Source organism: Nycticebus coucang, chromosome 6 (assembly GCF_027406575.1).
Source record: "Nycticebus coucang isolate mNycCou1 chromosome 6, mNycCou1.pri, whole genome shotgun sequence".
Taxonomy (NCBI): domain Eukaryota; kingdom Metazoa; phylum Chordata; class Mammalia; order Primates; family Lorisidae; genus Nycticebus; species Nycticebus coucang.
In genome coordinates this window covers 25,393,062-25,413,289 of record NC_069785.1, presented here as the reverse complement: position 1 = coordinate 25,413,289, position 20,228 = coordinate 25,393,062, and positions in this window count along the sequence as shown.

Sequence of the window (20,228 nt, the reverse complement as noted above, 5' to 3'; positions counted from 1 at the left end):
ATCAATACATTCTCTCAGTGTTTAAGTCACTCTATGCCCGGCTTCTGTCACTTTCTTTCTAAAAGTCACCTTACTTGATACCAAACTCTCAAGTTCTTTCCATTCTTCGAGTGGACATTGGATGATGTCTAAGTACACATTGGCTACATGCCTTCAGTTGAATTTCCTTTGATTGATTTCCAAATCCAAACCCAACTCCAATGGAAATGGTTTGATCAGCTAGCCAAGGAAAGAGGAGATTTTCATTTAAAAGCATACAAAACCCTGACAACATAACTGGAATAATTATAGTCTCTTGGTTGACTATATTCAAAGGGGTAACATTAATTTTAAATTCTTGTAGGTTGTTTATCTTGGTGGCTTGCTTAAAATTGAAAATAAAAAAGGAAACACAAATAGTACAACACATTAATTGCATTTTGTATTTATTCTTTTTTATCCCTTTTCTCTCTGTGTGTGTACATTTATGTTTATAAATATTTAAACTTTAAGCAGATTTCTAGAAGTCATTTTAACTAAAATTACTACCCAACTTTCACTCTTTTCCATTTCTTACAAAACCAATTATCTCTAGGTTGAAGCTACTTTTCTAATTTCTTCTCTTTAGTTACTGAAAACTTTTTATTCTATCGTGTATATTGAACTTGGGGACAGAATTTGTTTTACTTGTGATGTAAATTTAACATTGTCAGTTTTATCACTCATACTTTGATTTTAAAAATGCCCTTTTAGTTTTCACACTTCTAAAATTCCCCTTATCGTGCTCCCACATCATTATCAAACTCTTCTACCATCACGCATGACCGCTCTCTAGCGCATCACCACTCTGCCTTAGACACTGGCTATATCCAACTCGTCTTAATTATCCTTGTTAACACTTTTTTCTTTGCTTTCCAAGAATGCTGCCACAATGTGGGTGGAGTGCATTTTGCTTACTGTGCGTCTCAGACAACTGAATCATCATACACGCTACATGTACATATCCTTTTGCTTCCTGATTTCTTTTTTCTTTCCAATTATTACTCTTACTAATTATTTATATGTAATAGTTGTATATCTTTACAGAGTAAATGTGATGTTTTGAAATGGTCATACAATGTAAACTCATCCGATCAGGATAATTAGGGTATCTGTTACCCCAGAGTTTATCATTTTTTGTGTTAGAACGATTCTAACCCTTCCATCTTAGTTAAAGGGTATTCTCACTTATTATAGCCTATAGCGCCTCTGTTGTGCTATCCTAGTGTTCATTCTATCTAAATAGCTAACTGTGTTTTTGCACCCATTAACCATCTGATTTCTTTATTTAAATCATAAATGGATTACATTTTAAAAATTCAAGTTATCTAGAAAATACTTTTTTTCTCTCTCACTATGAGTGTTAAATCACTTAATTAGCACAAATAAAAAAAATGTTGGATGGGATTTGGTTTAAGGACTATTAAGAGTGAAAATCCATATATGTACAAGTGGCTAACAGGGAACTTAAGGAAAAGAAGGAATAATAGTCCATTCATAGACCCAAGAGCCAGATCACTGCTATTTGAAATAAAAAATAATTCAGCAGATCCCTACCACCTTCCGAACAGTGTCAAATTTTCAGACAAGATACTGTGCAGCTGACATGAACTTGCCTTCCATCTCCGTCCCCACTGAACCCAGCGGACTCCCAAACCATGCACTCTCTGTGCCTTCTTGACACTTTGTCTTTTTTAGTGCTTTTCCGTTTTCCAGACTAATTTCATTCTGTTAGACTATCAGTTTTACTTCACACATATCTGCAAGTTTATCTTTAATATTTTCTCTTTTGCATTTTGATACTTAATCTATAACCAACATGCTTTTTTTGCAGATTAAAAAGCTTAGGTTGAAATGGAGAGAAAGCAACAAGGAAAATTTAAATACTAATTAACACTTGGTGACTTTCTTGTCAAATTAGACGCAATCTGCCTTGAAGTTAAAAAAATGGTACAGAGCCTTCCTTATCTTATACCATAGAGTCTATTTATCATTTGCTTTTTTTTTTTTTTTTTGAGACAAAGTCTTACCTGGTCACCCTTTGTAGAGTTCCCTGGCATCATAGCTCACAGCAACCTCAAACTCTTCAGCTCAAGTGATTCTCTTTCCTCAGTCTCCCAAGTAGTTGGGACCACAGGCACCCGCCATAAAGCCTGGCTATTTTTAGAGACCAGGTCTTGCTCTTGCTCAGACTGGTCTTGAACTCATGACCTCAGGCATTCCACCCACCTTGGCCTCCCTAGGTTCATGCTAGGATTACATGCATGAGCCTCTGAACCGAGCCTCCCTGCTTTTCTTTTTTAAAAGAAGAGATTTAAGGTAACTCATAAAAGCAAATATGTTTATTTTGAACTCTTCTATTTTTTTTCTCTCTAAACAAGTCAGAGTACTTCAGGAATGAGTGAGAGAGGCACATGTGTGATTTCTCCTCTTCCACTGAAATTATTCACAGAGTGTTAAAATGGGAGAAGATCTCTGGTGGGGTTGGAATAGGAAAGAGTGTCCTCTATAACCCAGATAATTTAAAGAAAAGCCTTTCAGATCCAGTCCACATGAGTCTAGTGACAATACAATCGTGGAAAACATTTCAAATCTCCCCTTTCTAAAAGTTTTCTGATTCATTAGGCGAATAGAGAGGGTGCTTTGGGAAAAAAATAAAATAAAATCCATTGATCAGGAGGTGCAAGAATTGGGGACAATTGTGAGCAGAACTACTTCACCTGGATTCTTATTTCTGTGCAGGTGCTCTTGTGAAACCAGCACTAAAACCTACCTACGTTCACACAGCAGCTACCTGTATCAGAAAGACAGACATGGGCTATGCACCTGCACATGTCTGGCTTGCTCTAAGGTACAAAGGTGGGGCTAGAAGTAAGAGTGGGCAAAAAGCAGAGGGAGAGTTTTCTCTACAGGTTAATTTCTTTCTGGCATGTATCAGTGGTACATCAGAGGCTTTGCCCTACATCTGTACACTGACTGCCTGAAGGAGAAAGTACAGAAGGTGGTGAGTAGCAAAACCAAGGAGGGAAAGTCACTTAATGGACCTGCCTTGGAGGGTCCGGCCAAACAGACACACAGACATGCAGCAGACTCATCATTATGATCAGTGAGATGAAAGAGCAGAGACACAGGGGGGCACCCTGCTGACAATGCTCACGGTCACACTGCGTGACAGAAAGAGATTGGCTTCTGGGCATCAGACAGTCATGGCAATTTGCGTCATGTGGCTTTGTGATTTCGAATTGGATGAAAACATGTCCAATGACCAAAATGACCACACGTGAAAGAAGGGAGACCGTTCCCACTCTATCTATATGAAAATCAGAACTGCACACACTTTGCTAATAAAAGTGAGCACACAGAAACCATGAACAATTTGATGGGTATGAAAAAATATACAAAATAAATGGAGGTGAGAGCAGAAAAAATAGTTTCTAAAAGTACTTAGTATAGGAAAGAGAAGATAATCTGTTATTAAAAAATCTGATTTATGTAAGGGGAAAAAAACCAAAACAATGAAACACAGACCCTAAGAAATAAAAGACAAAGTTGAGAGGATATGGAAATAGAGAAGAAGACCTTCCCGTTGCTTCTTCTACATCCATTCACCCTTGTAGCTAGCTTACTTTCATCTCTTTCCTTACCCCCCTCTCTTCATTCCCAACTCTACTCAGTCATGGGCTTTCAAGGAGGCTTGCTCTATCCTTGAGTGTAGGTAAGTGGCAAGTGCTCTAGACCTAGCTAACCAAAGTCACGTTATGCCCAGGTTATAGATAACAATTTTGATGGGGTAAAGTCTGGCTATAGGAGGACAATTTATATAGTCACACAGGGTCCCTGTGCTCAGAGAGTCTTGCACTTAATGTAAAGCTCTACTGTTGAGATCTTGAAGTTCTTAATACAATAGAACCTCCACAGTTGACCACCTCCCTACACTGACCACCTCTTTAAGTTGACCTAATTTTCATAGATGTGACATGCATCATACAGTAGGCCCAGTTTCTTACGTTGACCATCTCTGTATGTTAACCAGTTTGATACAGTCCCTTGGGTGGTTACCTTACAGACGTTCTACTGTATTTTATCTTTGAACTTGTGATGTGTGGGTGACACTCACTGAGACAGTAGAGCACATGTGTGAGCTGTAGAGGTGTGTGCTGTATGTGTGTTTGCTGCCATTCCCTGCTGTCTGGTCACGTACAGCACTGGCAATGTCCCATGAACTCTCTCTCTTCCGTGTAGAGACTCCATGGTACATGGGAGATCAGCAGGACTCAAAGTTAGCATAGAGTGAAAGCTTTCCACTGGCACTGAAATTTGTGTCCAACAAAAGAAGGCAATAGCATTCTCAGTTACATAAACAATTTAGGAAGCTTATCATATTCTTTCTCACTTATGTAACTTTTCTGTATTAGTTAACTATTTATATTGAAAATAACATAGAAAGAGAAAGATAACACACACTTCCGTTTCATTCAGTCCCTTTTATGAGTAAGTCAAAGTTAGAGCGTATCCGTGAAAAGTAAGCTTATCAAGAAGTAAAATAAATCCAGTTAAGTTGGTCTTATGCATATTTTCACTATAAGGTTAAGAATGAAAACACACCGGGTGCAGTGGCTCATGCCTGTAATCCTAGCACTCCGGGAGGCTGAGGTGGGCAGATTGCCTGAGCTCAGAGTTCAAGACCAGCCTGAGCAAGAGCAAGAATAGCTGTTATTAAAAAATCTGATTTATGTAAGGGGAAAAAAAACAAAACAGTGAAACACAGACCCTAAGAAATAAAAGATAAAGTTGAGAGAATAGCTGGGTGTTGTGGCAGACACCTGTCATCCCGGCTACCAGAGAGGCTAAGGCAAGAGAATCGCTTTGAGCCCAGGAGTTTGAGGTTGCTGTGAGTTGTGACTCTGGGGCACTCTACCAAGGGTGACAAAGTGAGATTCTGTCTCTAAATAAATAAATAAGAGAAAGAAAGAAAAAAAAAAAAAACGCATGTAGAGTATAAGATGTGAATTGTGTAGTTTTGATAATGTTGCATGAGTTCAGTGTTCTGATACTTTCACATAAATTACATTGTACAACATGACTTTGGTAAACACACAGTAACAATTTAAAAATTTTATTTTAATTTACTTATAATGACGTTAAATAGATAACATACACATAAAGTATCGTAACAAGTCAAGAGACACTACAGAAGTGAAAGAGCTTCCTATTTTACACATTTAATGGTATTTTTTCACCTGATTTTTTTAAAAAGATGTTTCATTTTGTTTTACACTGAGTTGTACAGATTACTTATCTAACCTGAGATGAGGAAGCATGTAACCTAATTCAAGATAGTAAGATTGAAAATAATGATTCTTAAAAGATACAAGGAAAAACATTCCTTTGCCTTCTGGTGTTTCTAGAAGATACTCAATGTCTACTCCCTAAGCACAGGAATATTGGAAAAGTATTGAGACCATGATAAGGGTTAACCTTTGGCCGGGAGTGAACAATGTGAAAATATTATGAGGGCTCAAGAGTTCTGGTTCTACAGCTTGTTTTGTATATTTCGGGTCCTTCACCCAGAATTTGCACAGTACATTCGTAAGCTATGAATTAACACAACCCCCCCCCACACACACACCTGCTTGATTCCTGATGAGTTTTACTACCATATGTGCACATAAGTGTTGATGAAAATAAGAAAATACCCTGCCTTTCTTCTAAGAACTTTATCATAGACGCATGTACTAAAAACTTGAAGAAGTTGTCTGACATCATGAGCTCTAAAGAGGGCTACTGCAGTTAATATCATTGTCAGCAAATTACGCACAATTAGCAGCTGGAAACAGTGTTTTTTTCCTTTCGTTTACAATTTTATTTGTCATAAATCCAGGCAAAGCTCAACAGTCTTGCTTGGATTCCCTCATTGCTCCTGCATCCAAACATTGGCTGGATCTTCAGTCATCTAAGAGACCGAACTGGTCTGGAAATCCAGGATGGCCAGTTTGTACGGCAGTTGATGCTAGCCATCCCCTGAAAGGTCAGCTGGCCTGTCGACAGGGACATGTATCTGGTCCACTCCGTTGTGGCAGTCCCAGAGTAACTGGACTTCAAATACAGTGGCTTGGGGTTCTAAGCACAACTCGTCTAGCAACCAGAGTGAAAGCTACATCACCTCTTTTAATCAAGCCTTAGAAATTACTGCAGGCTTTTAGTCACAAGTCCATCTAGATCCAATGGAAGGGGACATACAGTCCACCTCTTAATGGAAAAAGTGTGAAGGTCACTTTGTAGGAGAGCATATAGACTTAATACTTTTACATTAAGTGGCATTATCGGACCACAAGAAGTCATATAATTCTCACATGTTCTATGTGAATAAGGCACGTTTCCTTCTTCCTTTTCTATCTTTCATTTCTTTTCCCAAGGCTGATTGTTCTGGTTAGAATCAACAGTACAATGTTCAATAGAAGCGATGAGAGTAATATCCTTGCCTTGTTCCTTATTTAAAGGTGAAAAGTAGTCATTCATTCATTGTTAGGTATGATATTAGATGTTTGTTATCAGGTAGAATAAAGTTTTTTGCTGAAAGTTTTTTTTGTTGCTTCATGCATCAGAAATGAATCTTAATTCTTGCTAAATGCTGTTTCTGCTTCTCTTCAGATTATCTGGTGGTTTTGCTAATTTAATATGTTAATATAATAAATTACATTAATTGATATTCAAATCAATTATATCAACCTGGTATTTCTGAAACAAACCCCATTTGGTCATGTATTATCCGTTATGTATACTCTTGGACTCCTTTTGCTAAATATTGTTGAGAATTATATGTCTATGTTTATGAAGGACATTGGAATATAGTTTTCTTTCTTGTGGCAAATTTCTCCATTTTTTATATGAGAGCCTATAGAATGAGTTGGAAAGTATTTATTCCTCTTCTACTTTTCTGGAAGAGTTTTGTTTTGAATTAGTATTTCTTTCCTGGTAGACTTAAAAAGTAAACCCATTTGGGGTTTGCTTTTATTTTTTAAAGATTTGACCTATGAACTTTAGTTTTAAAAATAGATATGGGGATTTTGGGGTTATATATTACTTTTTGAGTAAACTTGGGTAGTGTGTCTGTAATTTTTCTATTTCATATGCATTTGCAAATTATTGGTATAAATTTTTATTTATAATATTCTTTTTTAACATCTCTATAGATGTCTGTTAATTTTATCATTCTTGATATAGATAATTTCTATTTCTTATCTTTTATTCCTACTTGGTTATTTATCCTGATATTTAGAGATTTTTAATGTTATTGATCATCTCAATAAAACAGTTTTTGATCTCACTGTTTTTTCATTATGTCTACTCTGTTTTGTATTTCATTCACTTTGCCTCTTATTTTTCTTAATGTATTTCTTCTTCTTATTTGGAGTTTAATATCCTCTTTTTTTTTCTAGTTTCACAAAGGTGAAATTCAGAACATTGCTATTAGTTTTCCCTCCCTCTGAATACTGCTTTAGCTGCATCTCACAACATTCAGTATGTTTTCTTTTACTTCACGATATTGTGTAGTTTTTTTTCTTTGAACAATGTGTTATTTAAAAGTATTTTATTGACTTTACAGGTGTTCAGGGATTTTCCTAAATATTGAATTCTCACTTTATAACACCATGGTCTCAAAACACACCTGATATAATTTGACTCCTCCTAAATTTATTGAGACCTATTTGATGACCCAAAATACTAACTATCTTGGTAAATGGTCCACATAGATTTTAAACATTCTTCTGTGGTTGGGTGTACTATTGTATACATGACAGTTAGTTCTGATTGATTGATAGCATTGCTCCAGTATTCTTTATATGCATACTTGTTCATTTTTTCTCTACTTGTTATTGACAGAAGGGTAACATTTCAGTCTGACTACATCTGTGAATTTGTCTGTTTTTTTCAATTCTATCATTTTTTGCTTCATGCATTTTGAAGCTCAGTTGTTAGGTACAGAAACTAAGAATTGTTATGTTGTCTCTTTGAATTAATCACTTCCCCATTATGAAATTACTCCATGCTTCCCCACATTCCTAGTTCTGACAATTACCATGACTAATGTTAATGTAGCCACTCTAGGCTTATTTTGTTTAGTGGTAGTACAGTATATATTTTTTCATTCTTTTACTATTTGTGTCTTCATATTTAATGAGACTTTCTTGTAAAATTAGACTATAATTGTGTTGTTTCTTTTTTATTTACTCTGACAATGTTTTCCTTTTATTTGATATGTTTAAAGAATTTACATTTAATGCATTACTGATGTTCTTGGTTTAATTTGCCATTTTGCCAATGTCGTCTTCTTTAAAAAATATTTTTATTAAAGTTAAATATACATATATAATTTACCATATTTACCATATTGAAGTGTATAGATCACAGTGATAAATTACACTGTAATATACTTTTTACTGCCTTCCTCTTCCTCTACCCCTCCACTTTTTCATCCTCTGGTAGTCTCCAATCTAGTCTCTATTTTTGTCAGATTCATTTTTTTTTTTTTAGCCTCCACATATGAGTAAGAACATGCCATGTTGTCTTTCTGTGCTCAGCTTATTTCACTTAACATAATGGCCTACAGTTCCATCTGTATTTCTGCAAATGGTATGATTTCATTCTTGCGATGGCTGAATAATAGTCCATAGTGTGTTTATACCACATTTTCTTTCTCCATTTCTCTGCCGAAGGGCACCATGGTTGATCCCATATTTTTCTTATTGTGAATAGTGATACAATAAACGTGGGAGTGCAAATACATCTTTGCTACACTGATTTTTTTAATATAAACTCAGTAGTGGAATTGGTGAGTCATATGAAAGTTATGTTTTTAATTTTTTTAGAAACATCCATACTGTTCTTCATAGTGGCTGCAGAATGTACATTTCAGTATACTTGTACAAGGGTGTCTGTTTTTATGCCAGTGCCATGCTGTTTTGGTTACCATACCTTTGTAATATAGTTTGAAGCCAGGTGATATGATACCTCTAGCTTTGTTCTTTGTGCTCAGGACTGCTTTATGCCATGTGTTTTTTATTTGTCCTATCTTTATGTTGTTGTTGTTGTTTTCATTTTCCCCTTTTTCTGTTTTCTTTGGGGTTAATAATTCTTTAATTTTGTCTACTGGATTGGCTTATTAGCTGCAATCCATTGCTTCATTTTATAAGTGGTTGCTTTACTGTTCATAACAGTTCTTAAAAGGAAAGGATATTATTTGGGCCTGCAAAAATGCCTAAAAGTCAGATGGCTAGAGTAGAGATAGGGACTGTTAACAAAAAAGAATTTTGTGTTAACCAAATGAAATATTTTTGTGCATTGAACAATTCGAATGAGCAAGAGAGTCCTTATGTAAGAGTGGTAAGAAATTCACCTAGAAATAGTGACCATTTAATTAGAAAGCATATTTAAAATAGGCTATTGAGTATGTACTTTAACATACAGCCAGCAGAGAATCATGGAAAATGAAAAAGTTGAAACAGAACTGTTTAAATTTTAATTTGACAGCTAATTTAATCTGGAGGAGAAAAAGGATAATAGTAGGAAAAAAAATAAGCATAAAATTTGAAAATAATCAAAGATTACAAAAATTGTATAATTGATATTTCTTATTTAGAGAAACAGAAACTTAAGTAAAGAGAAGTCACAGACTGTGTGTGATGCAGCTTCAACAGAACCTAGATTTCCTGAGTTCTAATCTAGCGCTGTAGCTGCAGCTCTGTGCAGTTCTATTCTATGGGTAAAAGACTATTGTGTCAGACTAAGGATGAAGTGCTGAGACTCTACAGAAGAATGAGAACTATGGGACTGAAGAAGATAAACCTACATCTGAGAGTAGACAATAATAGCAGGTTTAGGGGAGGTATTACACCTAAAAGTTAGTCACAGAAGTTCTCCCGTGGGTGAGGTACTTGAACAGAATTATGATGTTAGCAAGGGGGAGTCATGAGAAGTTACAGGGAGGAAGAAAGTTACAGGCGGGATATACAGCAAGTCCAAATCCTCAACACAGAAAGGAGCAAAGGGGCTGTAATATTATTAGCTGATAAGGAAGACTAAAGAGTTACAAGAAAAAATCCTCAGGAGCTAGAAAGAATCATAGGAGATCTTGGAAAGGCCTTATGGGGTCATATGAAGGAGTTTGAAGCTCAAATGTAATGGAAAGTCCTTGGGAGTCTTTGATTTTGATTAGAGATATGACATGAAAGGTAAACTTTTGAAAAATATCACTCTAGTATGGAAAATTCACTATGGAGAAACCAAGTCTAGAAGGAAGGGCTATTGCCACACCCCAGACAAGGTAGCATTGGAGCTTAGACCATGTTATAACAACAAAGCTGGCAAGAAGTGGGTTTAATTCATTCTGCAATTAGCAGAACGGGGTGAGTGGTGCACCATTTACTAGCATAAGCACGATATCTATGAGGAAGAAAGAATTCTGCTTGGTCATGATAATTTTGAGAGGACAATCCTGTTATAAAGTCGACGAGACAATATTTTTTCAGAATTTAAGATGGTAATATTATTTATGTAATTCATATCACAATACATTCCTAACAGAGTCTGTAGCAGCACCTATTAATCCCTTCATAGACCACATTAAAACTTCTGCAGTAGAAATATTCATCCATAAATGAGATAAATTAAGATAATAAATAGCTCCAATCATTTCAAGTTGAATTCTATGGATAAGTGATTCAGGAATTTTTTTTTTTTTTTTCAGAATCACAGGTAAAGGGTATATATTTATATTTAACCTATAAGAGTGTTTGAGGGGCAGAAAATAGTGTGTGGAGTATCTCCCAACATTTTAAAATTGAAGTACACTACAGGCAAAGTGGTTGATCCCTTCATCCCTTAGGGTTTAAAGGGGTTGATATCTAGATATACTATAACCCTACAGAGGCAGAGTGGTTCAGAAATTCTAATAAAGAAAAACTAAAAGTTTTCTGCAATAAATTGTTAGAGGACTATCAGTACCATTTCCTGAAATAAAGGAATCTAGAAATGGAGCTCTTGAAGAGAGGTAATGGAAATTATGGTATCTTTTGTTTTGATCCCTATAGGAGTTAATAAAATTTTTATGTAAATGTTCAGAAAATGAATAATTTAAGCTTTAAGTTTTCCATGCCACATAGACTCTACAGCAACTCCTAAGACCTCCCACCATAGTACAAAGGCAGCCATAGACAGTACCTAAAGGAATGAGTATAACTGAGTTCCAATAAAACTTTATAGACACACATTTGAAAATTATGTCATTTGCACATGTCACACAATATTCATCATCTTTGTTTTTTGTGTGTTTTTTTTTTTAACCATTTAGAACTGTACAAGTCACTCTTAGCTAATGATGGATCAGATCTGGCTAGTAGGTTTATGGACTCTTGCATCAAGAGTAGCAAGTTAATCCCTTAATCGGAGGAATATCCATAGACGTTTGTACCCAGAGGACTGGCGGTAGAGTCAGAACTAAAAGTAGAAAGACTATGAGAACATAGTTGTGAACAGGGAGAGGTGGCCGAAAGAAGAGAGAGAGAAGGATTTCTTTGCAAGTATATGTTGTTCTTCCCATAAAACAGTAGCTTAGAGCATGGAAATGAGGTTTCTGTAGCACAGTGTTTCTATTTCTTTCCTAGACATCTCCACGTCTGCTCTGAGAAACCTTATCTCATGTACTACAGGGATCTGCTAGCCTAAACCATGTGATTTGAAGACAAAATGTGATAGATTCATATTTCCTTTCTCTCAGAAACCTCTTTGCTACAAAAATCAACTTGAGATACTTCTAAAAGCTGTCTTAGCTCCAAAAGATCGGAAAGACCTTTGTCTTTTCCAGAGGGTCTAGATCTTCAGCATCATGATATTTTTAAGTTTTCGTACTCAGAGATTGAAGTAGAATTTTTGTTTAATGTTAATGAATGTTCATCTTTATAGAATCTCTGAATTCCCATATTGTCTTCTTTTTTCTGCTGTTTTTCCCCCTAAAGAGAAGCTCATGGAGAACAATAAATAAGTTTAAGGGGAAAAACTGGAGTGTTTTATCTAGCAAGTGGTAGAAAGTTGAACAAAGAGACAAAAATGACCAGATCTTTCTCTATCTGTCTCATGGTAAAGTCTAGCACAAAAAATTGAAGATGAAATGTTTGACCTTTGGGTGTCAAGGGGCAATATATTAGTTTCTGAAACTGACAGCTATGTTCCTGGCCCTAGACACTTTTAAAAATTATTAAATCACATTTTTAGGAATACTGTAGAATTTATTTAAAATTTTATGTGTGCTGTGTGATATTTCTAGCTCCCATTCACACTTAAATCTCTCATTGAGAATAAAACAGTTTTCCGCATTAAACTGTAACATGATTTGGCATTTACATATCCTGTATGGGAGAGTGAAACACTACCTGTTTTAAATTGTGATTTCTGGATTTAGTATCATATACTGAAAAATAAATAAATAAAGATTTTGAAATTGCTTTGCCAAAGCTAAGATTCCTATTTCTATTTTTACTCAACACCATCTCCAATCCAAGACCTTCTCTCTGCTGCTTTCAATCACACTGACATTTTCCACAGCATTTCTTGTATTATGTAATCGATTTTCTTCTTGTTTATCTTAATAGGATAAGGAAATTTCTTTTGCTAAGAATTTATTAAAATTTTTCAATTATGGCAAATGTTTGCTATCCTGCACATTGTCAACAGTACATTCATTATTTCCAAAGCATTGCTGTACTTGTGGACATTCATTAAGAAATTAATCTAAATAAAAATTCAAGGAGAACAATTAGGCAAATATTTGTTTTACTGTAGAAGTGAAGCAGAGCTCTGCAGGGCAGCAGCAAATAGAACTTGCTGGCACTGCAAGAGATTTCCAGTCCTCCATATGGAGTTGGACAGAAAATAGGTGGGTCACGGGGTTTAATTTTCCCATAGCTATCATGTGCTGAAGGATAGTAAGATTTTGCTAAATGCTAAGTTCATTTAATTATTTCATAATTTTATATCTCCTAATTCAACTCTGAATTAAATAATTCATCCATTTGTGTATTCACTCACATGAGGTCAAATTATGTCTTTCGTGATTGTTTTGCATTCTTAAGTTATTACTTTCAAAGTTAATTTACTCCATTTCAAAACATAAAACATGTTACAGGTACATGATTACTATGAACACAAAGCTTTAACAACAGTTGATTTCACCATTTCATAAAAAAACAAACAGGTTTTCTTTTTCATTATATATTAGTTTTGTGTTTGCCTTTTCTTTATTTTCCCAAATTATGCATAAAACATTTTTTGATATTTCAACAAATGTCATTTCTGAAATTCCAGATGTTTTATTAATATCTGTGATCCACCAACCTTGACTTTGCCCTTTCTTTTTCCCGCATGAAACATAAGCAAGAGGAATTTTTATTTTATGTGTAATGTATACTTTACCCTGTGAAAGGTTCAAATGAAGGATGATGCTGAAGTTAATAGCTTTGAAAGTTTAGGAGAAAATGATCAGAAACCTATCTGAGCAAAACTAACAATATCAGGCTAATAAATTAGGATGAAATAACCAGATGTATCCATGCTTATTCTGCAGAACATAATCTTCTAACATTTGCAAAAACACCCAAGCCCTTTTCTTAGATTAAGTGACATGCCTGAATTTTGCCACTTGTTTAGAATGGCCTGTTGGTTATATCATTTTTCCAGTATGATCAAATAAAAGAACAATCATCTCAATAACATCTGTGTTATTCTTGCATATCCCATAATCCTAAAAGGAAACATAGAGGTAAAGGTTACAAAAGTGTTTTCTCTGCCACTCCATGAAATCTGTCCTACTTGCAAGTGAAAAGCCTCCTGTAGAACCCTTTCTTGCCATCAAGAATCCAAATTAGCAACAGCTTGCAATGATAATCAGTTCATTTCAGTGTACTCAAAATGGGCTCATTATTATTAATTTTTGCCAACTCCCAAGCAATTCATGAACCATTTTTAGATTTTCAAAGAGCAGTTCATGAATCAGACAAAAAAAATTTAAAAGGAACCCATCCCACAATGAGATGATGACTCAGAGTCCTTTGCTGTAGCTGTGTCAACTGCCGAGCATCTGAAATCTGATGAGGATGGGGTTGATGGAGAAAAGGCCATGATGAGCATGAAACAATGTGTTGAATTTACATGTTAAAACTTCTTGTTGGTTTTGGCAATTTTGCTGAGGATTATTGAGAAATCCATAACATCTGGATGTGGGGGAGAAGCTCCACTAAAATGATGAAGTTTATATTGGGCGATAAGACTATAAATGGAAAAGAAAGTAGTTTCTTAACACAGCTGTTTCCAATTTTGTTAACATTTTAAGCCAAATCCATTTGAAAAAAGAAAAAAGAAATAACATAAAACTCTTATGTTTGAGATGTGCCCTACCAGTCTGACTTGATGTCCACATGTCCAAGACATTGTTGACTCAAACTAACGTATCTGGACAATGGACAAATGAGCCGTTCGGCCCAAGTCAAGGCCCCAACCTACCTTTGAAGTGCACACGAGCGTAAACCATTTAGCCAAGAAATTTGGATTTCAAAGTTAAATACGTCCTTTAGATTAATCGTTTTTAAGTTAAATAAAAGCATCAGAGTCCTGGCACTGTCTTACATTGTGGTGCATGTCATCTCTCTCACATCTTAGGAAACAATTTAATGTAATGAGTAGGACCCTGATGGACTTTCCAAAGAACTAGATGCTCTCTTTTCTTTCTACAGACAGGGTGACTTACCACTCACCACTTACTCTGTCTGCACAAAATTTTCTCCCTCTCCAAGATGGGAGAAAACACACAAAATATACCCAAATGTATTTGCTTGTGCTCTTGAGAGGACAATAAATTGAATATGACATATACCTATATGTGTGCATGTATGTACATACGCTCACAAAGATACATGTATTTATTTAAATCATGATGTCACTTTGACCTCCAGCTTCTCATTTCCTGTTATTACTTTTCTGACATTTATTTTTTTGTATTTACCTAGAAAACTAACAGATTCCCTTTTTGCCTCCTCTTTCCTTCTTTTACTTTTCTTTTATTGCATCACTCTATCACTTATGCATTTTCTTGCACAACAAAAAAAGTGAAATAAGAACCTCAAAACAAGCAGGGTCCACTATCGTTTTCCTTTTGCGAACCTCTGAAGTCATTATTCAGCTGAGTAAAACAGGAACGGCATCTTTGTACAATGTTGTGTTAGCTTGTTGATGCTTTTTGACCACAGATGACTCTTAAATGTTGATGACAATTACAGTTTACTTCCTATGCTTTTATTTTCAGAATCCAAGATTTGGTAAAGGCATGAAAATACCAGTATCAGATATATTTGTTAATTCCTTGGGCATAAGTAAAGTCTAGGACAGCCAGAGGCTTTGAAGATCATCAACAATATGATCAATACAGATTGCCAAAATCAATTCTGGAGTCTGACTCTGTTGTGAGCAGTTGCCACAGTGTTCTTTGAAAAAATTAGCAAAAGATGAAGAGGAATCTGTCCCATCCATAGAAAATAATCCCCCTGCAGACGCATCACACTCCTTTTACTTTTTCTTTGCAAATAGGTCGTAAATAAGAAAATCTTGCTTGAAATTTTGTGATTAACTGAGTTAATATAAGATTTTAAATAAGATACATCTTTGAACAGATAAAAAACATTAAATGAAAATATGCATTTCGCAACTTATAAGGTACTTAAGACTTCAGAATATGTACCTACTAAAGGAAATGAATTCGGAGCCTGTAGAAATGATTTTAAATTTTAGTGATACCTCTTGCATAGTTACAAAATTTAATACTTGGGCAGCTTGTCAGTAGACCCAGGTGGGGGTCATTTTTTTTATTTCACAGGTTCCCACACTGAGAATGCTGGATGTTTGTTTGGCTATAGCAATGGTTCTCAACCTTCCTAAGGCCTCCTAATGCCAGGACCCTTTAATACAGTTCCTCATGTTGTGAACCCCCAACCTTAAAATTATTTTTGTTGCTCCTTCATAACTGTAATTTTGCTACTGTTATGAATCATAATGTAAATGTCTGATATGCATGATGTATTTTCATTGTTACAAAGGGGTCATGACCCACAGGTTGAGAACCGCTGGACTATAGCATTCCTGGCTTTATGGATTTCCTAAGATTTTTTACCTAGGACCCAAAGATGCTAGGAATCAATAAATCCTATGGTTTGTCTTCAGGATGTGTATGAATTTCTTAAAAGTGAATACAAATATGTCTATGTCTATATGGTTATATTACATTGTTGATGGAGAATGGAATCATAATAATTGTCTGATTTACAAGTTTACAAAAATTATTTTAAAAGGAAGAAAGGAAAGATAGAAGAAAAGAAAGAGGGTAAAAAGTGAACTAGAACAGAACAATTTGTTAAAAATTGGTAAAGCTAATCCTACTTCAGAATTCATTTTTTAAATAAATGAATTTACTTAAGAATGGATGTTTATGGAGTAGATATGATGTGTCATCAAGAAACTGTAACAGCAGCACGACAGGGGGACAAGAACTCAAGCCACTTCTGGCTGGAGGAACTAACAGGGATATAACTCTGAGGGCACAGTGAAGCAGTGGTGGACTCAGGAATGGACGAGGAGTCTGGAGCTGAGGAGAGCTGGCACACAAGGCAAGTGCTTGTGAATGAGCAGGGTCAGCCGAGCAGCCCTCATGCGTTCTGGGGACAGAGAAGGGTTGTCCTGCAGCTTATTTATTTTGGACTAAACAACATCAGAGACTGTTTAAACTGCTTAAATGACTAAGGGGACTCAATAGTATCCAGCAGATGAGATTTAATACTTCCAGGTTGGCTTGGCTGCTTACTGGGCACTGCCATTATGGGAAGGCTGCATCAGAGGAGCAATTTGAGGGTCCTAGTGCATGATAGGCTCTGATGGCTTGCTAAGCTTCAGAAACCATCCTTGGGGTGAGCTGACTGGACCCTGCATGCCCAGGAAGGCCACATTGTTGTCGGGGGGCACTGTTTAACATGCCTCCTAAAGAAGCTGGTAGAACTTTAAAACCCCAATAACATAGGGACTGAATGCTGATGAAGTAACCAGGCCCTGATTGAGGGCAAATAAATGAGGAAGACAGGACCCAGTCTCCTCTGCAACTAGAAACTGGATTCCGGCTTCCATTTTATATATAGCAAAATCAGGATGGGTGTTCTCTGTCACCTAGCACCACAGTGTCACCTAGTTTGCAGACAATATATTATAAGATATACATATATATGTGTGCACAATATGTGTATATATACATATATACACAAAACATATACATATTTCTTCCATTTTTTTGCTCCTTCTCACAAGTTTTTTCTTAGTTTTTTTTGTTGTTGTTGTGATTTTGGTTGCTTTTACTTTTTTCTGGTCTAGTTGTTTTATTTTTCATTTTTACTTTCTTCAATAGCAAGGGCATCTCTCTTTTTGTTATAGTTTTTCCTTTCCTCTTTCTTTCTTTTTTTTTTTTCTTTACTTTATTTTGTTGTTGTTGTTGCAATTTGGCCGGGGCTGGGTTCAGACCCACCACCCTCGGTTTATGGGGTTGGTGCCCTACTCACTGAGCCACAGGCACTGCCCTTGTTACAGTTTTTCAACCCCTTTTATTCTTTCCTCAATTTTTGTTCTTTCATTTTCTCTCACTTTTGGTAGAGATTTTACTACTTTTCTCATTTTCCCATGTAAATTTTTCATACAACAGCTAAGATATCCCCCTTTTTAAAATCTCTAATAATTGTATTTTAAATTTTTATAATTTATATTTATTTTTTAGTAATTTTCTTCCTTTACTGAGTGCTGCATTGGTATGACTCAAGGAGGTCACAGACTCACAATTCAGAGTGCCCTTCTAGCTTTGGTCTTGTTTTAAAGCATTGTCCCTTACCCTGGGCACAACTGACATTAGTGCCATGTAACTTTTGGTTTTATATACCTCCATCAATTCCCAAATATCCCCTGTTGGTGAGCATTACTCTGAAGGATGCCCTTGTTAATATAATAGTTCAAGCCAATGGCTCAGTATATGATGATGAATCCAAGAGTTCATTGTCATATAGAAGAACTTTGTACTGTCTCTGAGAGTGCTGACTTTTGAGAGAATAAAACCTTGGAGCTCATAAGGCTACAAGTATCTACCAAAGGACCATACTTTCTCCCTGAAGGAAGTTTTTCTCACTCCCTCCTCCTTTCATTCCCTTTTTAAAAATTTCTTGTTAACTCACTTATCTTTTGCCTGTTTTTATTTTACACCCAGGCCAATAACAGTACATTCTTTTAAACAAAATTGGCTTGTTAATGACAAAATAAAATTGTTGAAAGTGTAACTAGTATTAGAGATACTTAAAAGAAAGAGGTGTAAATAATGTCTAGAAACACAAGAATAATACCTACCTAAAGGAGTAAAAATTTAAAAAACTAAAGAGAAGTATAGATGTGTTGATGTTTTTCTTTCATTGAAAATCAGAATACATTGTTATTTCAGAAATTTTGAACTTGGTAATATTAGCCTGTTTGATTCTCTGTCACTCTCATCCCTGTAATAGCAACACCTGAATTTTAGTTCCATTAAAACACGGAAACAATGGAGATCTTAAAATGAGTGGAGAAAGATGAAGAAAGCCAATTTAATTAGAGAATATAGAGTGAAATAATAGAAAGAATTCAAGCAAACAAGACAGAGATGAGCAGAAAAATCAGATGCAAATGATAATAAAATAGTTGGGAAGACTTCTGAAATACAAGGCACATGCTCATTTTGACACTTTTATCCTGGGCTTACATTTTCTATTAATCACAGTTTCTACCATTTAGTCTTTTTTTCTCCCTCAGTTCTGCTGCCTTCCTAACCTCTGAATGCACTATAGAGTTCTTGTGCAATTTTCATATCCATTATCTCATGTATGTTCACAGCAATTTTGTGCTCAAGTAGATTTTTTCCATTTGCAGTTGAGCATTTTGGGGCAGGGGGTGGATCCTGTTTCTGGGCTTTGAATACAAACCCATGTTATGTGAAAGGTGAAGGGACATAAAGTCTAAGCTGAAAATTTTGCTCTAATTCCTGTTTTTGTTTTACACAATCCTCCAGAACCTAAATCTCGGCTTCAAAGAACACTGGACTTAGAATCAGAATACCTTGCTCCTTAAATTCTATTCTATACCTTGCTCCTTAAATTCTATTCTACATTAAAAATTATGAAAAATAAAACAAAGCATATGAATAAAGACAATCAAAGAATATTTAATGGGACAGAGTTAGAAGAAGCCTAAATTTCCACTCCTAAGGGAATGAATTAGCAAACAATGGTAGGCATAAACTACGCAGCTATTAGAAATATTTATGGAGACATAAAAATTAAGTAACACAGCATTAGCTGAATAAAGCAAGATATGTTATAACACAGCATAATAGAAAGTATATTAATGAAGGCATTTATTTAAAATGAAATTAAAATGGTGACACTTTTGCTGAGGTTATTGTACAATAGATACTATTTTCCCTTTCAAATTTTCTACTTTTTCAAAATGTTTAAAATCAAAGTAAATAAAAACAAGTAATTAAATGAAAGTAATGGTCACTGAAAAAAATAATTCTCAGAGTTTAGAAGAATACCAACTGCAGGAAAAAACAAATACCAAGGACCTAGTACAGTAGAAACCACCCTACTTGGCCACCTCTCTACATTGACTCCCTCCTTAAGTGGACCTCCTTTTTATAATCAGAGCATGTACCACATGTACTCAGTAGAAGATTGACCTCTATATATTGAGCACCTCTGTAAGTAGTATCTTGATGATTTGGACTGTGACACACAATATTAACCTATCCTCTAACAGTGGTTCTCAACCTGTGGGTCGTGACCCACAGGAACTTCATTAAAGACTCACGGCATTAGGAAGGTTGAGAACCACTGCTCTATAATTTGACCAGTAGAGTCTGCTCTACATGAAGGGGTAGAAAGTATGGGCTTTTCCCCTTTGTTTTATGACTTTCTCTTTAGTATAATTTCTTTTTTCATATTTTATCATTACTGTGTGTTGGATTAGGCCTAATGCCCTATTGTTTATCACAGAAAGTGATTGCAAAAGATTTTTTCAATGTGAAGGACTGGTTGAGTTGTAGTACATTCTAT